General features: G+C 39.7%; 1 protein-coding gene across 1 annotated transcript in view; it reads left to right on the forward strand.

The window, feature by feature from the left end:
* CXXC4 (CXXC finger protein 4) overlaps positions 1 to 16,215 on the forward strand; it is a 133,220-nt gene that overhangs the window by 48,294 nt on the left and 68,711 nt on the right. The window contains exon 3 of the transcript XR_005601754.1: positions 1,129 to 1,268. The gene's annotated coding sequence lies outside the window, so the exon portion shown is untranslated. The remainder of the gene's footprint in view (positions 1 to 1,128; positions 1,269 to 16,215) is intronic.

Consider the following 16,215-nt stretch of genomic DNA (forward strand, 5'->3'; position numbering starts at 1 on the left):
GGTCTTTCACATGTTTTGCTTCTTGTATGCTATGCTTCACACCTCCTTCCCAGTCAAACTGTGCACAACATATTGATTTTGGTACATCTCCAGTGTAGGTATAGTCCACAGCACTCTGCTACAACCTAGTTTATCCCAGGCTTCAATCTTCAAGATGGGCCAGATTGTCTTTTGGAAACATTAGAGGTCTCTAGAGATGAAAAAGGAAGGGAGGGAAAACCAGAAATATTTCTCAGATTCTTTGTGCATAAGGCATGCTCAGTTCTAGCCAAGTCTTTATTAATTTAAATTCAAAATTGTTCCTACTTTATTTCAAAATACAAATAAGGTGTTGCACTTCAGTACACTGTTGTTTTCCAAGTTAAACTTTTTCAGTCAGCAAAAGCATAAATAATGTAAAATGTGATATCACTTGAGGAAAAAAAACTCTGGTGTTCTTTGTCATGTTCTGTAGTGGAAATACCACTAGACAGCATTAGAGATTTAAATATGTTGGTCTATCTCAGGACATGACCTGCTTCCAACTTATTCTGAAAAAGAAATACAGAAATTCTCATTTCAGTTGTTTTTCTTTTGCTGTCTGTGTTTTTCTCTGATTTGATATGTGATCATCAAAAGTCTTTCTGCCAACCAGTGTAGGTATTTTTCAGTGCCCACAGGGTACTCAGTATTGGTATTTATGTTAAAGTTCAAGCAGTACATGGCTGTGCTTTAGCATAGTGCTTGCTGGTTTTTTCCCACATGGGAAGACATACAACTTCATTGGTAGTTTGGTTTCATGAAGGTGGGCAGGGGCCTGTGTAAGCAATAGCAGTGTTTTGCCTTCAGAGCTGATAGTATCTAGAGGCCAAAATAGCAAGAAAAATTCCCTGAGGTCTGAGTGTATTGTGTTTGGTGAGGATTACCGAGAAAAGAAGCACTTTGAATGTTTGTGTAGAAATGACATTGGAAATCTCCATGTGGCTGATTTACACTGGAATCCTAGGTAGAAGAGGGATCCACACCACTGCCTGCCCATGTACCTGCCATCACCACAGCCAGAAAGACTCGTAAGGGTCATGGATGTCTTCTACTACTCAGCTCAACACTGAGGTTGGAAGAGTCAGCTTTTCCTTTTTATATTTCCAGCTGAAGGGCCTTCTCAAGGAGTTCCCTGTGTTGTTCTCCAGCAGCAGCCAGTGCATCAAATCAGGGGCGGCATCTTTGCACCCCTCTTTTGTTGCAGAAGAGGGCCAGCTCTGCCTCCATACCCTTTTCTCCCTGAGCAGGTAAGTGATTGTCACTGTTACATTTGCCAGCCCCCCTGGGAGACAGAGGAGTGAAGCTGTGCTCCTGAGACCTGAACATATAATTTGCAACACGCAATTTATGTCGCATCATACCTAGCTGGAGTTCTAGTGCCTGGAGTACCCGAAATACATCTACAAATAGATCATGTCATGTCAAAAGTGAAATGGAAGGTGATAGTAATTGTGGCCTATCTAATTAGAAAGCAAGAATCAGAGTGTCTAACGAATGGCAACACCTGGAATACCTGCACAAAAAGCTAATCAAAAGTCAACTTGAAATCCAGGGAAAGCCTATATATGGCTGTTTCTGCCCCTTAAAAAAACTGCTCAGAACATTGCAAATTACACTCCGATCACACTTCTGCTGGTGTGAGCCATATGGAAATAAAGCTTAAAACAATAATCTGACTTTTCAAGAAGGTTACATCCACATAAATGTACAAAGCTGGACATGGTAGGTTTTTCTATATGTAGAATCTATCTATAAAATCATGGTGACTCCAAGTCTAATAAAGTTTGCTTGATGTTATGGAGCCTAAAAGTCTGTCAGAAGTACAGGGTAGGAGGAGAAGGAGGAGGGAGAAGCAGCTTTAGGGCCATGTGAAAACAAAGCCTTTCTTCTCTCCTTTTAAATATTTCTGCTGAGCCTGATTGAACACAGGATGAAAAGCTGCTGTCTTGAGATTTGAGGAAAGCAAAGGATTTCTGTCTCCACTATTACATTGAAAAGTTCTTTACTGCATGAAAGGTCATCCCTTCTAAACGTCCTCAGATTTGTGGCTTAAGTTTTGGGGGAGCAGCGCTGCTGGTACCATGGAAATCTATTATCAATAGGATGTGGTATCTTTGAGTAGTCCATGTGCTCAGGAGCATTAGCTCTCTGTTCTTTATATTAATTTTACATTGAACCTTGGGTTAAATATTTTGAGAATGAGGTTTTTACTTGTAAAAGTAGTGTGCTGGCACAGAGGGGTGGTGTGTTTTGACAAAAACTCTGTTATTACATGGTAAGAAAGGCAGAGTAATGATCAGAGGTGTTGTACTGAGACTGGCAGTCACAGTGTCAGTATGAGAAGTGGGCTCTTCCAGAATCAGGCCTAAATATTTGATGTTGTTTTTGAGCTGATGTTTCTCTCTATTATATAGATTGTCAAAACCACACCGAGCATCCATTAGAGCCTTGTCATGACAATTGTTTGGAAAAAACCCTTGTTTTTTTGAAACCTTGTATGGAAAAAAAACCCAAAACCCCAAAACATTCTGCTGTCAAAATACTGCATTTTACAAAAGTACAAAATATTTCATGGAAGTGTGTTTGTTTCAATGAAAATTTCTTAGGGAAAACTTCTTTCTCAGGGCTAGGCTGGAATTTTTGGGGAAAAAGAGAAGAAAAGAGAAAATGACTCCTTGGAAAATAGTGTGGCAACTCTGGGAAATGACTCCTGGGAAAATAGTGACCAGCTGGGGCACTGGTGACCCCATATATGTCCAGCCTGGGTGCAGAGGTGAATTGTACTGCATGTCTGCCTATCTACCTGCCTCTCCAATTTCTGCGAGCCTTGTCACAGGTATTCTGGGGTGTGAATGGTTCACCATTCTCCAGTCCAGACTTACTCTGTAAGTCAGGGGTTAGATTCCCCATATCCACCATAGAGGCCAGAGCTCCTGTAGGGATATAGCAGGACATGAATTTAAACTCACCTTTTCCACTTGTAAGCAAGCAAGTTGGTCACCTTCTTATTACTCCTGTGGTGGATATGGGTCCAAATGTCCCTCTTAACTTTTTCACATTTTGAAACATTTTCATTCAATGCTGAAGTGAAAGTCTGCTCTGAAACCGGTCTTTCCCTCCTGTCCATGAAATAAAATTGTTATATTCCTGATTGCTTTTCCAGTACATTGTCCATCAGGTAAAACCACCATAAAACAGGCTGTAGTTCAGTAGATGCTAGACCCAGTCATGCATGGTTGATATATGCAGACCTTACGAGTGGTCAGGGGAAGGTTTTATGTGTTTGGGTGAGCAGAAGGGGAAATCCTGCCTACCAAGGAGCGTCTTCATTTGTGCTCACTTGATCTTCTCCACACTCTGAATATGGTGCAGGCTCTTCTATAAGAGTAGCTGCTGTTTTGATATTTGTAGAAAAAGCCAAAAGTTAGGTTCACTTTAAAGACAGGAGAGGGTTGAAGTCAGCACTAGGTTCTGGTTGCTGCTATGTCTGAGTTGTGTAGTATGCTAATGAAAGTAGTGTTAACAGGAACAATGCACAGTTGTGCTTTCAACCATATTTTCAGGTCAAGAGCACCCTCTTGCATTCTCACTCTTTTATGTATCAAAGTGGAGGGAAGCAGGACTGTAGTCTGCTTTCTCCTCACCTCATTTCATGCTATTTATTGTTTGAAGCAGGTGGGAAGTGGCAAGCAGGCTCATCTTGGACCCTGCTGTTGTAAGAGACTGGTCCATGGACAGCTCATACAGGAACTGTGATCTCATCTTTTTCTTCTTCTTGCTTCGTTCATGACCAACCACAGCTTATCCCACAGGAAGTATTTCCAAGAGAATCATGTATCACTGACATCTTCATCATAAACCACTTAAACACAGAATCAAAGATTCACCTTCAGACATTTTCATTCAAGTTGTTTTTAAAGAAAAACATGAAGAGGAAAACTCTGTTCTCCCTGATATGCTTATAAATCTGGTGCAATACTACTGAAATCAAGAGCTAAAATTGAAATAAGGCCTGGAAATTTTATCTTCCAGCTCAGAAAACAGGACTCTACAAAGGACCTGATTCATTGTGGGGGAAAGCCAAGTCCACACCAAATGTTCATATTAATTTGATCATTTGATTTAGGACTTGGCTGATGAGGCAAGGTGACCCCCTAAATCATTGACTTCAGTCAACTTGAACCATGCTTAAAATGTTCTATTATTGAAGACAGGCACTGCTCTAACTGCAGAAGGGCGCAGATTTGGAATGTATTATTGTTGAGTGATTGGGCAGCCTAGCCCCAGACTGTGATGCAAGTATGATGGGTGCTGGAAAAAACAGAGAATAAGGACCATAAATCCCATATACTTTTCCAGGTGCAGGGGAGACATATAATATTCAGGTATTAGTTCACTATTACAATACTTGTCTTTGTTCTGTGTCCAGTTGTCCAAGCCCAGCAACATGCAGACCTTCCAAGTGTCTAGTCTTGGAAAGCTCACCCATCAAAAAAAGGCACTTTTCCAAGTGTTGTGCTGTGAATGGCAGCCTGGCCCTAAACCCAGTTCATTTGATTCACATGAAGGAGTGGATGGAATGATGTGCACAGGTAAGTTGCTTGAATGGCTTTGGAACAGAAGGGAAAACTGCAGTCTTGCATATTGTGTGGTTGAAGCTACAGGTAAACTACTATGCCACATTTCCCATTGTAACTCCACATTGCGGGTATAGCCTTATTTGGGGGAATGATATGGGAGATGCTGCTGCTTATTTACAAACTATTTCTTCGTAGTAATTGTATGAATTTGAACACAATGATACAGGGTTTTTATTTTTTTGAAATAAGAAAAAGAAGATCTATAGAATTCATGTGTTCCAACTAAAAATCTCCAATAATCTATTATTAAATCATTAAAATATTTTAAACTAAATTGGTTGTAATGTTTTTATGAACGGCTAGCTTGTGAAGGCAGCAGTTTCCTACCATATGCAAGAAAAAGCATTTCACATGCACAAAAAGCTAGCGCACCAAATTCCAGGCTATAAATAAGGCAATTGTAAAATGTAAATGCTTAGAAACACTAGCAAACTTCAGCCAACAAAGCAGGGATCAGAAATTTATACCCTCGTTACTGGTAATTACAGTTGCATTCTTTACTGATCTGTATTCCCAGCCAACACATAAAAGTGTCCTGGTGCATTACCTGCTCAGAACTGAGTCACCCCGAACACACATGTTCCAGAAAGCAAATCTGTGCCCATGCTAGCACATGGAGCTCTGCGTGTGCTGCTGTAAATGTATCTATCTACCTTTTAAGCAAAGTAACTGAAAGCCCCTCAGGGTGTTCTTACAAAACGTAAATTCTCTGACTTGGAGACCTCAGCACAAAATCGCTGTTTTTAGTGGATGGCAGTTTAACCCCCTCCTTCCCATAATAAAGTGAGGAAAAAGAAATTCAGTCCCATGGTTGCTTTTACATACATGCAGCATTTGTCTTTTTTCTTCTTCTTTGACAAAATAATTAATTTAGGCATCTAAAGTAATGTAGGCATCTAAAAGTAGCTGCTTTCTTTTTTTTAACAAAAATAAACAATAAATTCTTAATGCCCTTGTGACAGATTAATCTCAACCTGTCAATAATTCATATTTGAAGCTTCTGCTATTCAAGAAGGAATTGTGAGGAAAGATGAGCCTTCTTTTAGGTTCAGGCTGACACCTCCTGCCAAATATTAATATGCTTAAGAAAAAAAACCCCCACACATGGGAGCTTAAATTCATTAGCGATCATCTTGTAAATATTTTGACAATACTGCATGAATCACATGGTTTTCTTTGAATGATGTGCACATACACATGATTCATGTGTCTTAAAAAGTCCAAGTAACTATCTTGGTTACATAAAATTACCCATCCAGAGTGGCAAGCATCCACATGCTTGACTTCGGGGGAACTGCTGCAGTTCCTTCATACCTGATAACTGGGCCCTTTTTGGTGTACAGTGGGGTGCCAAGTGCTGCCTGTCCAGTTCCAAGGCCACTAAACTGTAGCCATGAAGCAAGAGCCCTAGGTGATGAGAGCTTGTTGCCTGGAAGACTGCTGTGACTTGAGCACCTTCAAGAGTCAGTCATTCAAGTCTAAAAGTAATTTTATAGTAAGATGGCTTCCTTGACGGGACAGAAGTTTCAGGACATGTTACAGAAGTCCAGAGTACTGTTAGCTAAATTCTGATCATCTCGATTTGAAAAAGGGGGATCTAAGAAATTACAGAAATCAGAACCAAAACTTCTCATTGAATCATAGAATGGTTTGGGTTGGAAGGGACCTTAAAGGTCACGTAGTTCCAACACCAGAGCCCCATCCAACCTGGCCTTGAACACTTCCAACAATGGGGCATCCACAGCTTCTTTGAGCAATCTTTTCTAGTGTCTTGCCACCCTCACAGTAAAGAATTTCTTCCCACTTTCTGATCTAAACCTACTCTCTTTCAGTTTGAGAATTCCCTATTGTCCTGTCACTACATGTCCTTGCAAATAGTCTCTCCCCATCTTCCTTGTAGACTCCTTAATTCTTGTGAGTACTGGAAGGCCGCAATGAGGCATCCCCATAGCCTTCTCTTTTCCAGGCTGAACAGACTCAATTGTCTCAGCCTTTCCTTGTAGGAGAAGTTCTCCATCCATCTAATCATTTTGGTGGCCTCCTCTGGACTCACTCCAACAGGTCCATGTCCTTCCTGTGCTGTGAACCCCAGAGCTGGATGCAGCACTGCAGGTGGGGTCTCACCAGAGCAGAGCAGAGGGGCAGAATCCCCTCCCTGGCCCTGCTGCCCACACTGCTTTGGATGCAGCCCAGGACACGTCTGGCTCTCCGGGCTGAGTGCCCCTTGCTGGGTCATGTCCAACCTCTCACCCACCAGCACCCCGAAGTCCTTCTCAGCAGGACTGCTCTCAGTCTGTTCATCTCCCAACCTCTCTTGATAAGGTGTAAACTTCCTCACAAAAGACTTCCTTTTTTCTGTTACTTTCTCATCCTATTGAAAGCAGTTAATGGAAAGTCACCAGTCTTAATGCATTTCAATAAGCTGATTCTCTCTGGGATCTTTCAAAGGCAATGATAAAACAACCTTGAGTTTTAAAGCATAGTGACACTTTATGTAAAAATGTTCTCCAGGATTTTTTCTGTACGTTGTTAATGATGTAAACAATAAGCTTTCTTCCATTTGAAAGTTAAAATGCTACTTTTCCTTGTCCAGTTCTCCAAATTTGTTTGGGCTCTAGTCATCATAGTCATCATGTCTCTGTTCTTTTCACTTTTCATTACCAACTTTTTTTTTTCTTCTTTTTGAGGTGAAGTAAACTTACTTCAAAGACTTCCCAATTCATACTTGTCTCCTGTCCTAAGTGCTATACAAACACAGAGAAAGAAACAGTCCCTTCCTGAAGGTCTTCCCTGATGATCTAAAACAAGAAGGAGCTGATGGAGGTGTGCTAAAATAGGCCTTGCAGGTCAGTGATGTTGGCTGGTAGGCTTGATTGAACAAGCTAGAAAAAATGTCATTGACAAGTACACAAATTGCAAAATTTTATTCAGTGCCAGATCAGAGCCAGATCAGAGATGTGTGGAGAAGCCAGGGAGACCTTTCTCACGATAAGCTAAGGGAACAGGTCTCACTCATTCTGTTCTCAGGACTGTGTATGAGCTGCTTGACAAAGCTTAAAGGCTGCCTCCTAGGGCTACAAGAAAGGGCACCATCCAGCCTGCATGTAATAAGGGAATAAGTAAGAGGAGAGCTACCTGAGCCCTCCTGTTATATCATGCATTGTTCCTGATGTGCTTAATTTATTTCTCTGAGCCAGTGTGGTTCTGCCACTGTCTCCTCTGGATTAATCACAGCTGGTTTCTCAACCCAAGCAAATTCTTACGGAAACTTGTTTCTCTCTCCCGTGAATGCATGCAAGAAATAAAGTGCTATTTTTTAAATGTAGTCACATTTTAGAATAGAACTCGATGATACAAGCACAAGACACATCATTAACTACAGGAATCTGTTAATACTCATAATCTATAAATGGGTACAGGACTGTTTCTTGTATTACAGTCACAAAGCGATGCATAGTGTTTGCTGACTGCTGTTCACTTTTAAATACTGCATGTTACTCACTCATTAATTACTACCACAATTTGCAGGAATTATTCCATAATTAATTGGCCTCTAAAGCACTCTGCTGTATCTCTTTCACATTTGGGAAATGCTATTCAACATCTGATTTTTCATAAAAGTTTTTCGTACAAGCTCTGCTAAAGCTCTTTGAACATGTCATCTTGGCAGATAAAAACATGACATGGGAATGGCTACAAGAAATGGGAATGACTACAAGAAATGAGATAGTGTGAAAAGTTTTGGAAGCAGTGAAATATCACTATTAAATGTAAAATTAATGTGGCATTCCTACATCATGAAATTCTTCCTTCAAACTATGAACCAGGCAATACTGTAAAAAGTTTGAATGCAGACTACTTAATAATTTATCTAATTCAGGAAATGGTTCAAATTTTAGAAAAACTAATTTATTTGAATGTATTTGAACAATATGACTGACATAATGGCATAAATAATAACGTATACCAACTTGGCATTCTTCACTAGCATGGATCCCAAAGTAAAGCATCAGTTGTGGAAATGAAGCCACTGCTTCAAGCACCTCTGCCAACTGTATTATAGATCCAGTCTTCTCCACTACCTCTGGTGAGCCATTTATGAATTGCAGGGATTTAGCGTTGCAGATGAATGAGCCAGCCTCTGTTAGGAAAGAAGTACCTTCTCTACAGAGAGTTGCAGAGAGAGGGGGGCAGGCAGAGATGTAATTATTTATGTGGTACATAGCTCCTTATGATCTCTAATGACTGAAAATACTGGGAATGATTTTAAGTCTCATTTTAAAAAGCATCACAAATAGCAAGTAGCACAATCCCCACTTCACAGGACTCTTTCAAGAGCCAATCTCATAGTGCCAGTCCACACAGCACTGAACATGTAGCGCTCTGGGAAAATCTTGACATTTATTTGGGTGCTTACGAGGGAGAAGAAATCTTCTGAAAATTTAGTCCCAGCTGCAGGGGGTGCAATGCCTTTGGTAAATTCCTACCAATAGCTGGATTGTAAAGCTGGAGATCACACAACAGCCTTGGAGTAAATCAGTATTATGTACTGTTAATCCACACCCACTCCCAGCCAAAACAAATAAAATAAAAGCTCTTAGTGCATTACAGTAATGCAAAGCCCAAGATAATACAGGGAATGTTCTCCCATGAGCCAGAATGCCTGTTCAGCTGAGGTTCTGAGCACTGGTGATCAGAGCATGGCCAAGCACACCCAGGAAGAAGTGCTGGTGAGAGAAAGGGAGGCAGAATAGGAAAAGTATGCTACCAGAGGCCGGAGGATGGTGTCACTCTGTCTGTCACACTACATGTGCCAAAACCTAGTAACTCCTGCCTGCTCTGTTCTGGTCACAACATTCATGATAACCTGCCCATTGCCTGCTCTGGCAAGTACTGTCTCATCCAGTCAAAGCAACTAAATGGCATTTCATTTTGCTGTGCCGCTATCCCTAAAAATCCTTTATCATGAAGCTTGTGGACTGCTCCTCTTTGCCTCTGGTTAGACCAAATGGTAAGTTGAGATATTTGCTCTTCTACAAAACCCTTTTGTATGTATCACCTCTAGTTCCCTATCATGATCTGTTTTGTCTGTGCACTGAACACGTACTCCGAAGACAAACTCTCAAAGGAGAACAAACCCTACCTAGGCACAAATTTCTACAGTGCATAGTGAGGAGGTTGCAAAGTGCTTCTGTGAAAATGAGCTCTTAAGATGCGTAGTAGATTAAGTAGTGGGTTTTTATTAGAGAAAAATGATTCTGTTCTACGTATTAATTTAAAAAGCAGATGGTGGTTATGAAGATGGAGGAGATCAGTATTGTGATGGCTCCCTTTGGTAGTAACTGAAGACTGATACAATTTGTTGTGGTTTGGGTGCATTGATAAGGGTTGAAGATGAATAGGTATATACAAAATGAATCTAAATCATAACCACAGCTAGCACGTGATGTGCTCTCTGGACTCATACAGACTAAATGGGTACTGGCACTGAAGGACCGACCTGCAAAAGCGGGCTTCCAGAATAAAAAGTAATACACATTACACAGCTAACTGTGGTCAAAGACTATGGTTTCATGTTCAGCTCCTGTAAATACATTAGTGTACTTTGATCTCCAGGGCTGCCAAGCCAGCTTCCGCTTTTGTTAGATCAGATGCTTTTTTTGATGAATCTGCAGTGGATGTGGTGGTTTGTTGAGTATTACACTGAGCTAAAACTACTGAGACAAGCAATTGTGGGCCATCTAAGCTGAAGAGCATTAACAATTAAGCTTTGGTGGCAGTATTTGATAAAAGAAAGATACATTACCCTAACTTTGCTGAAAGGACTGCTAATGTTGTGAAGTATTGGATGTGACTCTGAGGAGAGTATGAATGCGAACTCAGACTAAATGAGTAAAATGTGAAGAAAGTTCATTTTGGATTACATATGAAAATGATTCAACTGTAGACTTAGCCTGAAAGTTACTTAGAAAGCTTAGCCTGAATCTTTGCATAGCAACAGAAATGTTACCAGCTATTTGATGAATGTATCATTGCATATGAAAATGTTTGATTAGAAACCAGTGACCAACAATGATACAGAGCACAAGAGATTACACAGAAATATACTGAGGAATGCAGAAACAACTGGCTCATATTAATACTGTGACAGCAAATACAGCTAAGCTATCAAGATAGTAGAAAGGCTTTCTAGCTTTAATACAAATTCCCAAATTGTTTTGGCACTGAACTCAGAATTGCACAGGCAGATGCATAGGATGACTCTGAACATCATAGGAACGCAAATAGCTGCTTTTGCTGAAACACGGAAATGCTAACCTTAGTACTAAATGGAAAAAACATGATTTGGGGAGACATCAGGAAAAAAGCTGAGTGTTGTCAGGTGAGAAAATGAGGTCAAAGAAAAAGAAATGTACTTTCTTCTAATGTTTAAGGAGGCAGAACCAAAGCGGAGTTTCAAACTGGCAGAAGAAAATTGGGGAAGATAAAATAATGCAGGAATCTGACTGAGAGGGCAGCTAAATCAAAGAGGTAAGAATTAATGATCTACCCTGAGGTATAATACACATGGCACAGTTTAGGTGGCCCAACAGAAGCAGCAAATCAAGCTTAGTGAGAAGCTTGGAATCAGAAAAACTGAAAAGGGGGAAAAAAGGATCAATTTATTGCAGAGGGAGAGAAATTTATAATAAATGGGAAGCAAGGTATAATGCAAAGTGAATATGTGGGATTAGCTAGACGTATTGTTTTCTTCTTGAGCAATATGACTGAGCATTAATATAGCTTCTGTATGTGGAAAAAGTAGCAAGGCTTTGCAGGGAAAGCTTTAATGTCTTATTAAGATATGGTTCTCAACCTAGAACTCAAGGTGAAACACTGCAGTTGTCACCCCCCTCACCAAAATGATGCCAGGGACACTGAGTTAGACCGGCTGATAGACTGTACTTTCCTACAATACACAAACACCTAAACCAAAACCTTTATCTGTCTAATTATCTGCTACGGTTGGTCTAAGTGGTGCTCCAAACTGTACAATAAAGTCACTAGATCCTCTTTGTCCTTAGTCTGCCATATGCATATGTCACTTGAGGGCAAAAATGAGCTTCAGTTGAGTGGGGAAGTAATCCATTCCCTTTACTGATGTATGCTAATGCCATTAGAGCATACACAGAAGATACTATATTCTACTTATCTACCTGACTTCATCTCAAGTGCTGTAAAGGATGGTCAGAGTGAAGGAAAACATCAGACAAGAAGCTTTAACTGAGATGAGAGTATGACTGAAGGGAAAAATGCAGGTTAAAATTGTTGATGCTTTTTACAAATTACAGCAACTGAATCATCTATTCCCTTTCCTACTACTGCCAAGTCAAACAATGTACAACTGGAACCAAGAGAACTGTCCTTGTGAGAGAAACAGCCTGTGATCATTAATATATAGCTGATGTTTTCTATACCCTGTCAAGCCATATGTCCACTTTTTCCTGGGTCATAACCAGCCACAACCAGGCAACAGATAGCTTCCTGATGAAATGGAAGCATTATGATATCTAACTTCTATTGCTGTTATTGAGCCAGCAGACTTCCCTTCTTGCTAGGTCTGTTTCACAACCTACAAGATAAATCCTTTTGGGTAAAAGGCACTGGAGGAATTAGTGTTATTAAGGACATGTGTATATGCATATTCCGGTGTATTCTAGGACTCTCCCTAGCAATTTAAAAAACCCATTTAAAAGATATACCCAGTGTCCAAAAATGATCTCCAGGAAATCCCTTATTGGGCAGTCTTTAATAGTACCTCTTAAGACAATTCCTCTTCCAAGATGGAGACTGCAGCAGGTGTTGGAAATTTGGTTGCCTTTGACTTAAAAGTGTTTAGACTTTCCAGCAATGTAAGAGGTAACACTCTTTCCCCAGTCCAACACACGTACAGTACTAGATGCTTCTGTTCTGAGAGCTCTGAATATATTACCCTTAACAAAGAGAGAAAAGGTGAGAGTTTCAGCCCTTTTGCTCCTTTACTCCAGATAAAAGGGAACAAGTAAATTAAAGCCACCCTCAGTATCCTTTGTCCAGCTGACAGAGATTGCTGGAAGCACAACAGAAACCATCTGTGAGGGTTCCATTTTCCCTGTGGCATGTATTGGCAAGTACGGGGCTTGGAGTGGCAAGGGAAAAAACACCAGTCTGGGCAGGATAACCTTGGAATATTTATGAAGACTGCAGGACTTTCTTAATTATGTAATTGACTTCTCCAGCATCTCAAACCAGGGTGATCTAAAGCTCTAGGACAGCTTCTCACTCTGGAATAACTGTGATTTTTGTCTTTTTAATTACATTATTGGCAAAATTTAGAATCAGTTAGAATCACATAAAACTGGGAGGAAACATCCTGGCATTTAAGTTACTTGGAGACAAGAGAGATTTCCTAAATCCAACAGTAAATATGAAATTTAAAGTATAGGGGTTTTTTTAAATAAGTGGAAACATAGTAAGGAGGAACTCTTGACTTGTTGAATGACTAGAATTGTGAAAACCTAAAAGCTAGAGAGAAAATAAACAGCAAACAGAAAAAATTCAATTGAACCAGATCAAGCTGTTACAATAGGAAAAATAGCTCTTTGGATTATTTTTCTGGAGCCTGACTGCTTTTTATGACCAACATATATTTCTGCATGTTCCCTCTTTCATTTCCTTTCTTCCTTCTAAATGTTGTGAGGGAGGGACATGTGAGGGTCGATGGAGAGCTCACTGTGGCTGTACATGAATGGATTGTGAGACTTCCTGAAGTGCTTATGTCCAGGCTAGGCTAGAGTACTTGCAGTAAGTATACATTACTCTTAATATATTTATTCATGTTGGTGGCAAGGTTTACTTTGAGGGAAATGTTAACAGGAGTTTGATGGAGGAAGAGAGTAAGACCTGCAAATTAGAAACAACTGGAAATGGCTAATATGGTCAATCTCACAGCTGGAGAGGGCTCTTCTAAAGTGACAGATGTGATATCTCTGCTAGACAGAAGGAAGACCAGTGAGTCAAATCATGTCCACCTTTCCCTCCCATGACAGTATTAATTTGCTTTCATTCCATAAAGATCTCTAATCCATGCCAGCTGTGTCTGCCTTTTAAATCCTACTTCAAAACGAACTTTTCACTGCAATGCCTAAAGGAAACACCTTGCCAAGGGAGCCTAGCTTGATAGGTAATTTGAGAGATAACTTTATTTATAGTTAAAGAGATCATACATAAACCAGACCTAGTAGTAACTAAAACTACTTTGATTCACAACTACCCCATTGTGCATGGTACGACTGTCCTACTAATGCTCATATCTTCTCCTCTCTTCCCCTTTTCATTGCTTACCACCTTAATAACTGTATTGCTCCTTAAATTAAGTCTGCCACAAATCTGATCAGTATTTTAGTTTTGGGTCTTCTCTGGGTCAGTCTTGGATTGTGCTTTGGAAGCCTCTCATTTCACTGCACATCTTACAGCATTTGATGCATGAGCCTTGTTGTTGCAAATGGATCATTTCAGCAGTGTGGGTTAGACTCATCTCACCTGTCTTCACCCCCTAACATATAAATCTGAGTCAAGAGAGAGAGGTAAGGATCATTAAGATGCCATTCAGACTTATCTGTGACCTGTACTCTAAAGCAGGTTACATTATTGACAGCTCAGGTTTGGTCTCCCCCCCGGGCCACAGCACAAGAAAATGGCCACTGTATGTATGTAAATATACAAACATATATACATATATACATACATAAAAAATACATACATATATACAGGTATTTGTTTTGAAGTCACCCTAGGAAGCAAAAATCATTCATAAATTTCCAGTGTTTTGTTAGGAAAAATGGATGGGTTTGTTGAGTTGGATCAAAAGCAGAGGAAGTTCAGGTGAACTGATGGTGCTGAAGGGATTGTTGTGGGGTGCAGTGGTCAAGGAAGAATATCAGCCAAATAGAAGAGTGAACTCAATTCTGGAAGCTTCTATGGGTATATTCAAGCATGAGGTGCATATATTATCTGCAGATTCATACATCACACTGGAATGAGCAGGATGCACAGATATTTGAAATACATATTTGATAACAACAGAAATGAAAGATGAATAACCCTAAAATCCTTAAATATAAAAGGACATTTGTCATGGCTGCAGCAGGAAGTGAACCACAGGAATGTCGATAGAATTATACACAGTGATGAATTTCATATGGTAGGAAAACATGGGAGTTTAGTACCCCTGTCAGTGTGTGAAAACATACATTTATTAAAGATTCATTTCTTTTACATACTCTACAGGTCTGCTGTGACTCCACTGTTTTACAGTCACAGCATGGCACAACCAGAAAGCTCGAGTGTTCCTGTTTCATTGAACTTTCTCTTTTGTCCACAGTTTGCAGCAGATTTGGCAGTGATGGGTTTTAGCAGCTGAGATTCTCCAGACAGGAGAAGGAATTATGTGGGGGAGGGGGAGCAACAGAAAGCTAATTCTGAGGCTGACTTTAACAAAAAGAAAGGCTAAAATGTTCCAGTCGTTAAAGTCAAGGTATTTTGAAGCCTTCCTGAAGGATACATTTAATTCCCGATTCAGAACAAGACTGTTCTACCATTTAACCTGCAAGTTTACATGAGACTTAAATGATACACAGTATGTCCAAAGAGTTACAACTTGCATCGTGCATTGAATGGTGCATAAAGAAATTAGTAAGGTAAGCATATAATTGGTGTTCTCAGTATCTTGCTTTTATAGATGCAAAATCAATACCTATTTTGGGGAACTATTTATTCACTCATACTAGTACTTTTACAATAACAGACATTTAAAGAATCATAAGATAACACTTGCAGTATGGCTAGAAGAACTAAAAGAAAATAATGTATTGTTAAACAAAATTATGAATGTTTGAGGGTTTTGACAACTGTAAAAACAACACTTTCACAGGCAGCACTATTAAATAATTTTAATTTGCAATAATAGTGGGGTTCAGGTTCTCGAATGTGAAACATTAGAGACCTGTGAAAACGTCTACAAAAATATTGAGAGAACATTTACTTTGTGGCAATACTAATCCTAGGTGATAGACAGTGTTCTCAAGGCTTTTTTCAATAACAAAGACAGCAATAATGCTTCTTCATAAATAGCTGTAAAATGACAACAGTCTGCAAAATCCAAAGTCATTTAAAAAAATCTACATTCAGAGAACACAATCCTCACTTTTTTCGAAAGATAGTTTCTTAATTGTGACTTTTTCTGTTTTGAAAGATAGTTTCTTAATTGTGACTTTTTCTGTTTTGATTGAGTCAGATGCCAACAAATTTCTTTTGGGATCTGTTCCTTAAAAACTGAGAACAAATTATTAGCAGAAGCCAGCAGCAAAATAACAACAGTGTACAGTTTTCCATAACAAACTTGAGAAATAATTACCAGACCGCTTATGCAACTTTACTTTCTCCATGGTTTTTCTCCTGAAGAGCAGGATCATCACTTCCATGCAGATGCCAGGACACAGCTCCTTACTCATAGCAGGACTTGGTTCAGCGCAGC

Source organism: Corvus cornix, chromosome 4 (assembly GCF_000738735.6).
Source record: "Corvus cornix cornix isolate S_Up_H32 chromosome 4, ASM73873v5, whole genome shotgun sequence".
Classification (NCBI taxonomy): Eukaryota; Metazoa; Chordata; class Aves; order Passeriformes; family Corvidae; genus Corvus; species Corvus cornix.